Below are 16,648 nucleotides of genomic sequence, written 5' to 3' on the forward strand. Positions count from 1 at the left end.
CGTGGACTGGCTCACATCTTCCATTCAGGCTGCAAAGGCATCATTTCCCTCCTTAACTAGCTTCAATGGTGTGTCGTCGGAATGAAACTGGAAAAATATGTGCACTGTCTTAATAAAACACAATTTTCCACCACCATTTTAGGATTTTTTTGGACAACATAGGATGTTGCACACCGCGTTCAGCCAAGTGATGTTATTTCGTACATGCAGCTATGTTTTCTCTTTCATTCAGAAGTTTGTTTGCAACTGTTTTTGGTCACTTTATTGATGGATAGATTGAAGATGAATTGCTTTACTGACCTATATAGTCTGTCTGGTCTCATAGACTAGATGTAACTTAGTAAGCAAAAAGTTGGGACATTCAAATTGGATGATGTTAGATTTGGTTGGTTACATAATAAGACAGAAGAATACTACAAAATCAAAAGGAGGGTGGTTGGTCAGGCGTAGAAAGTGAACGTCTAGCAACCTAAAGGTTGTGTGTTCAAATCTCTACATGAACAACTTTATCATTTCAGCTAATTAGCAACTTTGCAACTACTTACTACTTTTTAGCTACTTTGCATGATAGCTAACCTGTCTCCTAACCCTTAACCATTTTAGCTAACCCTTCCCCCAAACTTAACCTATCTCCTAACCTTAACCATAACCTTAAACCCTTACCCCTAGCCTAGCTAACGTTAGCCAGCAAGCTAACGTTAGCGTTAGCCACCTAGCTAATGTTAGCAACAACAAATTGGAATTTGTAACATATCCTACATTTAGGAAATGTGTAATATACTGTACGTTTTGCAAATATGTAACATTTGTATAAATTGCAACTCGTAACATACCATACTAAATGGATGATGGACATCCACAAATTAATACATGCCATACAAAACGTAACATATCATACTAAAAGGAGGGTTCCTATTTACATTCAGAATAATATGAAATGCTCGGAGACCAGTTTGACAAGGTATACCTACATAATATACAGTATCCGGCCACTGGAGGGCGACATAGGCAAGGAAATGTTATGGGTGAAGCAAAGCAGTGTAAGGGCTTGCCATCATTGGATTCAGTAAATCATGAAAAAATACAAAAAATAACCCAATTTAAAGACAATCTAAATTAAATGCAATTTCCTGGCGCAGCAGGTGGGTAATTTTGAGGTGGGTAAGCTATGTTTAATTTCCTATTTCAATCTATCTACCAGTAGCTTATGAATTGAACACTGAGTGACAGGCTTAATATTGAATATTCATCATGTAATTTTCCATTAACATTTTAGATGCTTCAGTAAAAACAAATTTAATAACATGGCATTAGCAAAAGCTTGAAAGGAATGCCTCGTGATCTATACTAAACAGTCCCCCTCTCTCCATCAAACATTGTAGGCCTACTTTGCATGTCGATGTGTGGCCTATTTTAATTGTATTTAAAAAAAAATAGGAGAACATAAAATCCTAAATGTATCCATCTCTGAGAAACCTAAGCAAACCATTTTCTACAGTAGATGTGGATTTGGCAGTGAGTATTTAGGCCTACAGCACTAAAAAGAGTATAAGAAAAAACACCACAAATGATTCTCTGGGATCATCGATCGGGTCCAATGCTGAAAAGGGCTTAAAAAAGGAGGGTGAACAAATCTTTCTCTGTAACTGTTGTTTGGTTGTTTTTGACCCACTTATGAATCCTGCAGTGGATTCTCGCTGTTCTTCGTTTAATAATGTACAATATGTTTGTCTGACTTTGTTCTCTCTTTTTTATGCCCACTAAGTTACAAAAGCATAATTATTATTTGTTAGGTTCTTGCTTTGATCCATGTGTCCTATCAGATGTGTTTGCTGATCTTAGAGGATGTTCTGTTCCCAAGTTAAGGCTTAAACTAGTCTGATTCAATGCCTCCAGATCAAACAGTACAACATGTTCCTTGGGGGTGAGTTCATAAGACACCATGGAGACAGACGTGGAGGGAAAATAGCTTTGTTTACAAATTATAATAATTGTTTTCTATCGTACTTTTGCCCCCTACAGGTGTTGTGCCTTTATGCAACAAAAAAAAAACATTTTCTTTTTTAAAAGCATTTACATGAACCAGACACGACTTTCTTATGGGTCCATCAAAGTCATACATTCTTATCACAGTTGCAGTTACTGTTGGCCAATAAAAGTATTCCAAGGTATGACAATTGATATATCCAATAAAAAGTTTACTTGAGAGTTCTGTAGATGTCATATAAGCAGAACTGATGTTCATTTCCAGAGGTTGTGATCATAATCTATTTACATTTTCTGGCGATACTACTGCAATAAGAGTCCAATACATTTTTTGGGCAATGATTAGGGGTATTTCAATGTAAATCTCTTACTGGATCAAATGAGAAATTATGGATCTGAGATGAATGTATACTGAACAAAAATATAAATGCAACATGCAACAATTTAAAAGATTTTACTGAGTTACAGTTCATAGAAGGAAAGCAGTCAATGGAAATAAATTCATTAGGCCCTAATCTATGGATTTCACATGACTGGGCAGGGGTGCAGCCATGGGTGGGCAAAGGCCCACCCACTGGGGAGCCAGTCCCAGCCAATCAGAATTAGTTTTTACCCACAAAAGGGCTTTATTAAAGATGGAAATACTCCTCAGCACCCCACCTTCCCTCTTTGACAATCCGGCAGGTGAAGAAGTCGGATGTGGAGGTCCTGGGCTGGCGTGGTTACACGTGGCCTGTGGTTGTGAGGCCGGTTGGATGTACTGCCAAATTCTCAAAAACAACATTGGTAGAGAAATTGAAATTAAATCCTCTGGAAACAGCTCTGGTGGACATCCCTGCAGTCAGCATGCCACTTGTACGCTCCTTCAAAACTTGATACACCTGTGGCATTGTGTTGTGTGACTAAACTGCACATTTTAGAGTGGCCTTTGATTGTCCCCAGCACAAGATGCACCTGTGTAAAGATCATCCTATTTAATCCGCTTCTTAATATGTCACACCTGCCAGGTGGATGCATTATCTTGACAAAGCATAAAATACTTACTAACAGGGATATAAACAAATTTGTGCACAACATTTGAGAGAAATAAGCTTTTTGTACGTATGGAACATTTCTGGAATCTTTTATTTCAGCTCATGAAACATGAAACCAGTATTTTATATGTTGCGTTTATATTCTTGTTCAGTGTATATTTGATCAAAAGCCATATGAGATGACAATAGTCTTAAAAATACTGCCTTGAAGCGTTCATCATATTGGAGATAGAAAAAAACAATCCTTGCAAATGGATTTTATGCCATAAAAAGAGACACTGGCGTGAAACAATGAATAACAACTCACTGGGGAAAAAACGTGTAATTTCAACAAACAAATAAACTTTTCATCAAATTGATGATTTGTAATACAATGTATCCGTTTTGATCAGAAGCAAAGAAGACATGCTAGACATGAAAGAAACTTTCATTTAGAGGATTCCCTCTCTGGGCACAGACATCATTTGTGCCCAGAGTGGGAATCCTCAAAAGCATTCCACAGGGATGCTGGGCCATGTTATGTCTTGCCCATTCACCATCTGAATGGCACACATACACAATCCATGTCTCAACTTTTTCTAGGCTTAAAAATATTTCTCTAACCTGTCTCCTCACCTTCATCTACACTGACTGAAGTGGATTTAACAAGTGACATCAATAAGGGATGATAGCTTTCACCTGGATTCACCTGGTCAGTCTATGTCATGGAAAGAGCAGGTGTTCTTAATTTTTTGTAAACTCAGTGTATATCACCATACACAGAAAATGCTAATATTAATGTATAATGCACATGCTTTCAATCCATTGCAATAGTTGTTCTTAGTAACCTACAATTGAACAGTTTCAAGTTGGGATGTGAACAGAGACTCACAACAGCTCTCAGCCTTCCTTGGCAAGACATAAGCAGTAAGTCAGGAAGAGATGATGGTTATGATATGGCAGCCCCTAGAGGGATAAAGATAGGTACGTTATCACACAAACACTATGCTTAGCTCTTCCACAACCTCAGGCCAGGCTCTCGGTGAGATTACTGATAAGCCTACAGTAGTCTGGGACCTCCTCTTTCTGCTTACATCTGTACCTTTATATTCCCCATCATTTGGCCAATTGGAACAATGAAAGCCTTTATTTATTTATTTACTGGCTCTGCACAGCTGCCCTGGGGAGCAGTAACAGCAGTGGTTGATATCACAGTCGGGAGAACGGTGGCCAAGTGCCTTGGAGACAGTAGCCATTGGGAGAGATAGGCATCAGTCACTAGGGGTGCAGGGATGGTTGGTCGACAGGGGAGGCAGACAGCAACACACAACGTTTGTTGTAGGCCTATTCTATTGTGGGCCTATTTTTCTTCCAAATTTGGTCTTTGAAGTGAATGGGTAGAGAATAATAATTGCAATGTCAGAACAGTTGATGAAATTAAATTTGTTCAGAGTATCTGACTGTCTTTGAAACCTTAAGATGAAACCTCATCAAAATGTTCTCAAAGCTGGGTCTTTAAAGTGCCCATTTCCAGTGGTGACACTTTTTGCAAAGAATATAAAGGCTACAGTATCTGGTGTACCATATTTCCACTATATTCCCAACTTATGAATAAAGTATATCTGAAGAAAGGTCTCATTCCGATGTGATCTGTTATGAGCAAAATTCTGAGTGCAAAGCTTTTTTTCTGCGAAAGAGACAGTATTTCTGCTCCATCATCACAAAATATTCCCAGCATAAGCTGATAAAAGACTGTCTGAGCGGAGAAACAAGAATAGCACTCGGCAATATGATCTCCAGTGACAGTGATGCACACTAGTCAGTTACTGGGCAACAACTGGTTGAATCAACATTGTTTCCACGTCATTTCAACCCCCAAAATCTATGTGATGATGTTGAATCAATGTGGAAAACTGATTGGATTCGCAAGAAGTCATCAACGTATGGCATTTTAGTCATTTTTTCATCCAATGACACACTGAAATTGTTTTGTTGATTTCATGTTGAATTCATGTGTCATTTTGGTTTGGCCAGGGTGTGACATTGGTGGCCATTCTAGTTTCTTTATTTCTATGTTTTCTGTTTCTATGTTTTGGCCGGGTATGGTTCTCAATCAGGGACAGCTGTCTATCATTGTCTCTGATTGGGAGTCATACTTAGGCAGCATGTTTTGCCACCTTAGTGGTGGGTGGTTGACTTTGTTAGTGGTCTGTAAAGCCCTAGTAAGCGGCACGGTCGGTTTTGTTGGTGACATTCTAAATAAAAAGAACTGGCTAGCTAGGCCACTCCAGGACCTTGAAATGCTTCTTACGAAGCCACTCCTTCGTTGCCCGGGCAGTGTGTTTGGGATCATTGTCATGCTGAAAGACCCAGCCACGTTTCATCTTCAATGCCCTTGCTGATGGAAGGAGGTTTTCACTCAAAATCTCACGATACATGGCCCCATTCATTATTTCCTTTACACGGATCAGTCGTCCTGGTCCCTTTGCAGAAAAACAGCCCCAAAGCATGATGTTTCCACCCCCATGCTTTACAGTAGGTATGGTGTTCTTTGGATGCAACTCTGCATTCTTTGTCCTCCAAACACGACGAGTTGAGTTTTTACCAAAAAGTTATATTTTGGTTTCATCTGACCATATGACATTCTCCCAATCTTCTTCTGGATCATCCAAATGCTCTCTAGGAAACTTCAGACGGACCTGGACATGTACTGGCTTAAGCAGGGGGACACGTCTGGCACTGCAGGATTTGAGTCCCTGGCGGCGTAGTGTGTTCCTGATGGTAGGCTTTGTTACTTTGGTCCCAGCTCTCTGCAGGTCATTCACTAGGTCCCCCCGTGTGGTTCTGGGATTTTTGCTCACTGTTCTTGTGATAATTTTGACCCCACGGGGTGAGATCTTGCGTGGAGCCCCAGATCGAGGGAGATTATCAGTGGTCTTGTATGTCTTCCATGTCCTAATAATTGCTCCCACAGTTGATTTCTTCAAACCAAGCTGCTTACCTATTGCAGATTCAGTCTTCCCAGCCTGGTGCAGGTCTACAATTTTGTTTCTGGTGTCCTTTGACAGCTCTTTGGTCTTGGCCATAGTGGAGATTGGAGTGTGACTGTTTGAGGTTGTGGACAGGTGTATTTTATACTGATAACAAGTTTAAACAGGTGCCATTAATACAGGTAACGAGTGGAGGACAGAGGAGCCTCTTAAAGAAGTTATAGGTCTGTGAGAGCCAGAAATCTTGCTTGTTTGTAGGTGACCAAATACTTATTTTCCACCTTAATTTGCAAATAAATGTATTAAAAATCCTACAATGTGATTTCTGGATTTTTTTTCTCATTTTGTCGGTCATAGTTGAAGTATACATATGATGAAAATTACCTCATCTTTTTAAGTGGGAGAACTTGCACAATTGGTGGCTGACTAAATACTTTTTTGCCCAACTGTACACTTAGGTTGGAGTCATTAAAACTCGATCAACCACTCCACAAATGTCTTGTTAACAAACTATAGTTTTGGCAAGTCGGTTAAGACATCTACTTTGTGCATGGCACAAGGAATTTTTCCAACAATTGTTTACAAACAGATTATTTCACTTATAATTCACTGTATCACAATTCCAGGGGGTCAGAAGTTTACATACACTAAGTTGACTGTGCCTTTAAACAGCTTGGAAAATTCCAGAAAATGATGTCATGGCTTTAGAAGCTTCTGATGGATTTCAAGGCCTACCTTCAAACTCCGTGCCTCTTTGCTTGACATCATTGGAAAATCAAAAGAAATCAGCCAAGACCTCAGAAAAAAAATTGTGGACCTCCACAAGTCTGGTTCATCCTTGGGAGCAATTCCAAACGCCTAAAGATACCACGTTCATCTGTACAAACAATAATGGGACCATGCAGCCGTCATACCGCTCAGGAAGGAGACGTGTTCTCTCTCTCCTAGAGATGAACGTACTTTGGCGTGAAAAGTGCAAATCAATCCCAGAACAACAGCAAAAGACTTAGTGAAGATGCTGGAGGAAACAGGTACAAAAGTATTTATATCCACAGTAAAACGAGTCCTATATCGACATAACCTGAAAGGCCGCTCAGCAAGGAAGAAGCCACTGCTCCAAAACCGCCATTAAAAAAAGCCAGACTACGGTTTGCAACTGCACATGGGGACAAAGATTGTACTTTTTGGAGAAATATCCTCTAGTCTGATGAAACAAAAATAGAACTGTTTGGCCATAATGACCATCGTTATGTTTGGAGGACAAAGGGGGAGGCTTGCAAGCCGAAGAACACCATCCCAACTGTGAAGCACGGGGGTGGGAGCATCATGTTATGGGGGTGCTTTGCTGCAGGAGGGACTGATGCACTTCACAAAATAGATGGCATCATGAGGGAGGACAATTATGTGGATATATAGCAGCAACATCTCAAGACATCAGTGAGGAAGTTAAAGCTTGGTGGGAAATGGGTCTTCCAAATGGACAATGACCCCAAGCATACTTCCAAAGTTGTGGCAAAATGGCTTAAGGACAACAAAGTCAAGGTATTGGAGTGGCTATCCCAAAGCCCTGACCACAATCCTATAGAAAGGTTGTGGGCAGAACTGAAAAAGCATGTGTGAGCAAGGAGGCCTACAAACCTGACTCAGTTACACCAGCTCTGTCAGGAGGAATGGGACAAAATTCACCCAACTTATTGTGGGAAGCTTGTGGAAGGCTACCCAAAACGTTTGACCCAAGATAAACAATTTAAAGGCAATTCTACCAAATACTGATTGAGTGTATGTAAACTTCTGACCCACTGGGAGTGTGATTAAAGAAATAAAAGCTGAAATAAATAATTCTCTACTATTATTCTGACATTACACATACTTAAAATAAAGTGGTGATCCTAACAGACCTAAGACATGGAATTTTTGCTAGGATTAAATGTCAGGAATTGTGAGAAACTGAGTTTAAATGTATTTGGCTAAGGTGCATGTAAACTTCCGACTTAAACCGTAGTGCTTCAGTTAGCACCTCGAATACAGTATGGATTTTACATTGATAATACGTTACAGGAATAGGTATTTGTAACCTGTGAAGTTTCTGAAACTGTTTTTAGTTCTTGTATTTTTGTTAAACTATGGATGAATAAATTATGTTAATTTAACCTTCCAATTTAGCAATAAGTCTGTATGAAATGAAATAGTTACTTGCGAACCATCGGTCACACACTTTGCTTCAGACATGGAACCTCTTTAAGCTAGGGGGCAGTATTTTGATGTTTGGATGAAAAACGTGCCAAAGTAAACTGCCTATTTCTCAGGCCCAGAAGCTAGAATATGCATATAATTGGCAGATTAGGATAGAAAACACTCTAAAGTTTCCAAAACGGTCAAAATATTGTCTGTGAGTATAACAGAACTGATATTGCAGGCGAAAACCTGAGGAAAATCCATCCAGGAAGTGCTGTTTTTCTGAAACTACTAATTTCCATTGCAAGCCTATCCTCCATTTAAAGGGATATCAACCATGTTCCTTTCATATGGCTTCCACAAGGTGTGAACAGTCTTTAGACATAGTTTCAGGCTTTTATTCCGAAAAATGAGCGAAAATGATCACATCGCATCAGTGATGTGGGAGCCACTGATGCGATGTGATCATTTTCGCTCATTTTTCGGAATAAAAGCCTGAAACTATGTCTAAAGACTGTTCACACCTTGTGGAAGCCATATGAAAGGAACATGGTTGATATCCCTTTAAATGGAGGATAGGCTTGCAATGGAAATTAGTAGTTTCAGAAAAACAGCACTTCCTGGATGGATTTTCCTCAGGTTTTCGCCTGCAATATCAGTTCTGCCAGATGTCCTCAGATTTGTGCTTGCGCGCACCTGGAGCGAGACCTTTTCTTTCTCTCTTCTATTGAAAAGGCTACCGTCGGGTTGAAATTTGATCGATTATTTGATTGATTATAAAAAACATTTGACATATTTCTATGAACTTTACGGATACTATTTGGAATTCTCGTCTGCCTGTCGTGACCGCACGAGCCTGTGGATATCTTTTTTTTTTTTTTATTCTTTTTTTTTTACCCCTTTTTCTCCCCAATTTCGTGGCATCCAATTGTTGTAGTAGCTACTATCTTGTCTCATCGCTACAACTCCCGTACGGGCACGTAAATATCACCTCCACCCTACATGACACCCTAGACCCACTTCAATTTGCTTACCACCCCAATCACAGACGACGCAATTGCAACCACACTGCCCTAACCCATCTGGACAAGAGGAATACCTATGTAAGAATGCTGTTCACCGACTACAGCTCAGCATTTAACACCATAGTACCCTCCAAACTCATCATCAAGCTCGAGACCCTGGGTCTCGACCCCGCCCTGTGCAACTGGGTACTGGACTTCCTGACGGGCCACACCCAGGTGGTGAGGGTGGGTAACAACATCTCCACCCAGCTGATCCTCAACACTGGGGCCCCACAAGGGTGCGTTCTGAGCCCTCTCCTGTACTCCCTGTTCACCCACGACTGCGTGGCGTTAGGCTTGATCACCAACAATGACGAGACGGCCTACAGGGAGGAGGTGAGGGCCCTCAGAGTGTGGTGTCAGGAAAATAACCTCACACTCAATCAACGTCAACAAAAGAAAGGAGATGATCGTGGACTTCAGGAAACAGCAGAGGGAGCACCCCCCTATCCACATCGACGGGACAGTAGTGGAAAGGGTAGCACTCAAACTTTTACAGATGCACAATCGAGAGCATCCTGTTGGGCTGTATCACCGCCTGGTACGGCAACTGCTCCGCCCACAGCCAAAAGGCTCTCCAGAGGGTAGTGAGGTATGCACAACTCATCACCGGGGGCAAACTACCTGCCCTCCAGGACACCTACACCACCCGATGACACAGGAAAGCCATAAAGATTATCAAGGACAACAACCACCCGAGCCACTGCCTGTTCACCCCGCTATCATCCAGAAGGCGAGGTCAGTACAGGTGCATCAAAGCAGGGACCGAGAGACTGAAAAACAGCTTCTATCTCAAGGCCATCAGACTGTTAAACAGCCATCCCTAACATTGAGTGGCTGCTGCCAACATACTGACTCAACTTCAGCCACTTTAATAGTGGAAAAATTGATGTAAAAATGTATCACTAACCACTTTATACTGTACTCTATACCATCTACTGCATCTTGCCTATGCCATTCTGTACCATCACTCATTCATATATTTTATGTACATATTCTTCATCCCTTTACACTTGTATGTATAAGGTAGTTGTTGTGGAATTGTTAGGTTAGATTGCTCGTTGGTTATTACTGCATTGTCGGAACTACAAACACAAGCATTTCGCTCCACTCCCATTATTAACATCTGCTAACCATGTGTATGTTTGACAAATAAAATTTGATTTGAATGGATGAATAAAACATGAAAACTGTGAACTTGCAATGATATCCGTCATAGCTATCAATGTAGTTTATGGAGCTTTACAGAGAGAAGTGAATTAAACTATCGAAACAATGCACAACTCAGTTGATTTAATGCAATCAATAGAACTAGGCTAAATGGTTGACATAACGTTAGCTTATCTTTCATTCAGTTTGAGGGCATCAGTCAGCAGCAATGGCTCTAGATAACTAGCGACGTGCAATGAATGAAATCCGCAGCTGGACACGGTAACGTTATGATGCTAGCCATGTGACGTTAGCTATCTAGCTACGCCCATTGATGATTTAATTTCATAAGGCAAGTCATTTAAGAACAAATTCTTATTTACAATGACGGCCTACCCCGGCGAAACCCGGACGATGCTGGGCCAATTGTGCGCCGCCCTATGGGACTCCCAATCACGGCCGGATGTGATACAGCCTGGATTCGAACCTGGGACTGTAGTGACGCCCCTATCACTGAGATGCTGCGCCACTCGGGAGCCGCATGCAATGGACATGTGAACTATAATGTGAAGTTATAGCTATGCATCTATGCACATTTTCAGTCAAGCAATCGCATCACATCGCAAGTAGGAAAGCGAGCTAGTTAGCCATCTGCCGGCCTTTGGGCTACCTTACCAGCTAACATTAGCAAGCTAGCATCTAGAAATCAAGATACCTTTAGGGCCTCCAAGCGATATATTTGGCTAGATTCCGCGTCCATCATCACGTTCACAGCTTTAACAAGCTGATCACACATATCAGCCACCGGTTCACCCATCATATTGAGTAGCGTCTTCAAAAAATGAGATGAAAGCTAGCGGTACCGCACCATGTAAAACACCTGCAAAATAGGTCAACTGAGTGCGCTTTGAGAATTAGCATGTAGCTAGCTACACAGGCGTAACCATAGGCATCAGCCGTGTTCGAGAGTAGCGAAACTACTTCTTCTTCAATGAGGTTTAACGACGGTTGGCATCCAATAAATGTTGCATTACCGCCCCCTACTAGACTGGAGTACTCCCTTATACTTTGCTTGAATAAATAAAGAAATACTCTTAACATCTAACACAAGACTCAGAAAAAAATAATGATCAAATAATAGAAAATAACACCACCCTACTCAACTAATTAAATCTATTTACTCCTACCTCAGGCCAACAACCTGAAAGGATGGGACACCACCACTTAACACACCTTGTAACTCTTTTGATGTCAAGTCTCACACACCTAAATAAATAATATGTAATATAATAATATATATAATAATATATTAAATAATACCTCTCTGCAGTTGCCACCACAACCTCAAATTTGTGCGACTTACATTCTATCGCTGCAGTACAGTTGATAACCATTGCTATAAATGCTAAAAATCCAATCTTACTGAAACACATATCACTTGTTGGCCTATCCCTCTGTACTGGTACAGATACACTACTCACACCACTCTTCTCAGGATCCCTCCCCCTTGACCCATCTTCCTCTACTTTATTTGATGCCTCAGCATATGACAACTTCTGCACTACTCTAATCCTGGAAACCTCCACCTGCCTCTCTCGCTCGGGACATTTTTGATTAACACATATGCTACACATTCCTTTGACTCATGCCCTTCTGCACACTTCTCCCACCTAGGAACCTCCCTCCGACACACTGCTGCCACGTGCCCAAAAGCTTGACACCTGTAACAACGTAATCTATTCGGCACAAAAGCTTGTACAGGATAACTTACATATCCTGCTATCACTTGGTCGGGCAAAGACTCAACATCAAAACTCAAAAGAACAGACAATGACTCTTCTGTTTCACCACTCACACCACCCTGTCTGCGTCGCACCAAACCACGAGCATCACAAACACCAGGAATCTTGCCCTTTAGTTGGGGAACCTTTACATTTACTGCTACCCCAGTACAAAACAAGGCTACTTCTAGACACCTTGATTGAATCCTCCTTTCCCACTGCCCAAATTAATCTCGTTGTCCAGAAAACGCAGTCCAATAAGAAATGCATTATTGGACCGGTCCTTGTCTTCTACTCCGGGGCGGCAGGGTAGCCTAGTAGTTAGGCCGTTGGACTAGTAACCGGAAGGTTGCAAGTTCAAACCCCCGAGCTGACAAGGTACAAATCTGTCGTTCTGCCCCTGAACAGGCTAACCCACTGTTCCTAGGCCATCATGAAAATAAGAATTTGTTCTTAACTGACTTGCCTAGTCAAATAAAATAAAAATTCTGCTACCATTTCTGTCAAGCCGTCTACAGTTTGATGCATACGTTCGATTAATCCAATGTATGCAGAACACACTGCAACTGCCTCTGCATACGCAGTGTTCCATTGGAAAGGAATGTACCAAAGGCAATGACGCTGTTGGTGTGATCGAGGGGTCAAGGCTACTGCTAGAGGAGGCTCAATGCCGCGTTTTTGTGTTAGTCGGAACTGTAGGAAACTCAAACATTTCCGACAAGAGATGAAAATAATTAATTTAAGTCAAAGGATTGTGTCAGCACACAGATTTGGTCTTTTTAAATGTGACTTTTGGGCCAGTGTCGATTCTCGCTAGACAAGGCAGCCAATAGTGGGTGCTAAATCTTCTAGGATTAATTGACATAGCCAGCCTTGAATACACTTGTGTTGACCGTGGACTGGCTCACATCTTCCATTCAGGCTGCAAAGGCATCATTTCCCTCCTTAACTAGCTTCAATGGTGTGTCGTCGGAATGAAACTGGAAAAATATGTGCACTGTCTTAATAAAACACAATTTTCCACCACCATTTTAGGATTTTTTTGGACAACATAGGATGTTGCACACCGCGTTCAGCCAAGTGATGTTATTTCGTACATGCAGCTATGTTTTCTCTTTCATTCAGAAGTTTGTTTGCAACTGTTTTTGGTCACTTTATTGATGGATAGATTGAAGATGAATTGCTTTACTGACCTATATAGTCTGTCTGGTCTCATAGACTAGATGTAACTTAGTAAGCAAAAAGTTGGGACATTCAAATTGGATGATGTTAGATTTGGTTGGTTACATAATAAGACAGAAGAATACTACAAAATCAAAAGGAGGGTGGTTGGTCAGGCGTAGAAAGTGAACGTCTAGCAACCTAAAGGTTGTGTGTTCAAATCTCTACATGAACAACTTTATCATTTCAGCTAATTAGCAACTTTGCAACTACTTACTACTTTTTAGCTACTTTGCATGATAGCTAACCTGTCTCCTAACCCTTAACCATTTTAGCTAACCCTTCCCCCAAACTTAACCTATCTCCTAACCTTAACCATAACCTTAAACCCTTACCCCTAGCCTAGCTAACGTTAGCCAGCAAGCTAACGTTAGCGTTAGCCACCTAGCTAATGTTAGCAACAACAAATTGGAATTTGTAACATATCCTACATTTAGGAAATGTGTAATATACTGTACGTTTTGCAAATATGTAACATTTGTATAAATTGCAACTCGTAACATACCATACTAAATGGATGATGGACATCCACAAATTAATACATGCCATACAAAACGTAACATATCATACTAAAAGGAGGGTTCCTATTTACATTCAGAATAATATGAAATGCTCGGAGACCAGTTTGACAAGGTATACCTACATAATATACAGTATCCGGCCACTGGAGGGCGACATAGGCAAGGAAATGTTATGGGTGAAGCAAAGCAGTGTAAGGGCTTGCCATCATTGGATTCAGTAAATCATGAAAAAATACAAAAAATAACCCAATTTAAAGACAATCTAAATTAAATGCAATTTCCTGGCGCAGCAGGTGGGTAATTTTGAGGTGGGTAAGCTATGTTTAATTTCCTATTTCAATCTATCTACCAGTAGCTTATGAATTGAACACTGAGTGACAGGCTTAATATTGAATATTCATCATGTAATTTTCCATTAACATTTTAGATGCTTCAGTAAAAACAAATTTAATAACATGGCATTAGCAAAAGCTTGAAAGGAATGCCTCGTGATCTATACTAAACAGTCCCCCTCTCTCCATCAAACATTGTAGGCCTACTTTGCATGTCGATGTGTGGCCTATTTTAATTGTATTTAAAAAAAAATAGGAGAACATAAAATCCTAAATGTATCCATCTCTGAGAAACCTAAGCAAACCATTTTCTACAGTAGATGTGGATTTGGCAGTGAGTATTTAGGCCTACAGCACTAAAAAGAGTATAAGAAAAAACACCACAAATGATTCTCTGGGATCATCGATCGGGTCCAATGCTGAAAAGGGCTTAAAAAAGGAGGGTGAACAAATCTTTCTCTGTAACTGTTGTTTGGTTGTTTTTGACCCACTTATGAATCCTGCAGTGGATTCTCGCTGTTCTTCGTTTAATAATGTACAATATGTTTGTCTGACTTTGTTCTCTCTTTTTTATGCCCACTAAGTTACAAAAGCATAATTATTATTTGTTAGGTTCTTGCTTTGATCCATGTGTCCTATCAGATGTGTTTGCTGATCTTAGAGGATGTTCTGTTCCCAAGTTAAGGCTTAAACTAGTCTGATTCAATGCCTCCAGATCAAACAGTACAACATGTTCCTTGGGGGTGAGTTCATAAGACACCATGGAGACAGACGTGGAGGGAAAATAGCTTTGTTTACAAATTATAATAATTGTTTTCTATCGTACTTTTGCCCCCTACAGGTGTTGTGCCTTTATGCAACAAAAAAAAAACATTTTCTTTTTTAAAAGCATTTACATGAACCAGACACGACTTTCTTATGGGTCCATCAAAGTCATACATTCTTATCACAGTTGCAGTTACTGTTGGCCAATAAAAGTATTCCAAGGTATGACAATTGATATATCCAATAAAAAGTTTACTTGAGAGTTCTGTAGATGTCATATAAGCAGAACTGATGTTCATTTCCAGAGGTTGTGATCATAATCTATTTACATTTTCTGGCGATACTACTGCAATAAGAGTCCAATACATTTTTTGGGCAATGATTAGGGGTATTTCAATGTAAATCTCTTACTGGATCAAATGAGAAATTATGGATCTGAGATGAATGTATACTGAACAAAAATATAAATGCAACATGCAACAATTTAAAAGATTTTACTGAGTTACAGTTCATAGAAGGAAAGCAGTCAATGGAAATAAATTCATTAGGCCCTAATCTATGGATTTCACATGACTGGGCAGGGGTGCAGCCATGGGTGGGCAAAGGCCCACCCACTGGGGAGCCAGTCCCAGCCAATCAGAATTAGTTTTTACCCACAAAAGGGCTTTATTAAAGATGGAAATACTCCTCAGCACCCCACCTTCCCTCTTTGACAATCCGGCAGGTGAAGAAGTCGGATGTGGAGGTCCTGGGCTGGCGTGGTTACACGTGGCCTGTGGTTGTGAGGCCGGTTGGATGTACTGCCAAATTCTCAAAAACAACATTGGTAGAGAAATTGAAATTAAATCCTCTGGAAACAGCTCTGGTGGACATCCCTGCAGTCAGCATGCCACTTGTACGCTCCTTCAAAACTTGATACACCTGTGGCATTGTGTTGTGTGACTAAACTGCACATTTTAGAGTGGCCTTTGATTGTCCCCAGCACAAGATGCACCTGTGTAAAGATCATCCTATTTAATCCGCTTCTTAATATGTCACACCTGCCAGGTGGATGCATTATCTTGACAAAGCATAAAATACTTACTAACAGGGATATAAACAAATTTGTGCACAACATTTGAGAGAAATAAGCTTTTTGTACGTATGGAACATTTCTGGAATCTTTTATTTCAGCTCATGAAACATGAAACCAGTATTTTATATGTTGCGTTTATATTCTTGTTCAGTGTATATTTGATCAAAAGCCATATGAGATGACAATAGTCTTAAAAATACTGCCTTGAAGCGTTCATCATATTGGAGATAGAAAAAAACAATCCTTGCAAATGGATTTTATGCCATAAAAAGAGACACTGGCGTGAAACAATGAATAACAACTCACTGGGGAAAAAACGTGTAATTTCAACAAACAAATAAACTTTTCATCAAATTGATGATTTGTAATACAATGTATCCGTTTTGATCAGAAGCAAAGAAGACATGCTAGACATGAAAGAAACTTTCATTTAGAGGATTCCCTCTCTGGGCACAGACATCATTTGTGCCCAGAGTGGGAATCCTCAAAAGCATTCCACAGGGATGCTGGGCCATGTTATGTCTTGCCCATTCACCATCTGAATGGCACACATACACAATCCATGTCTCAACTTTT

This window comes from Oncorhynchus mykiss, chromosome 23 (assembly GCF_057628025.1).
Source record: "Oncorhynchus mykiss isolate SJ-2025 chromosome 23, ASM5762802v1, whole genome shotgun sequence".
Classification (NCBI taxonomy): domain Eukaryota; kingdom Metazoa; phylum Chordata; class Actinopteri; order Salmoniformes; family Salmonidae; genus Oncorhynchus; species Oncorhynchus mykiss.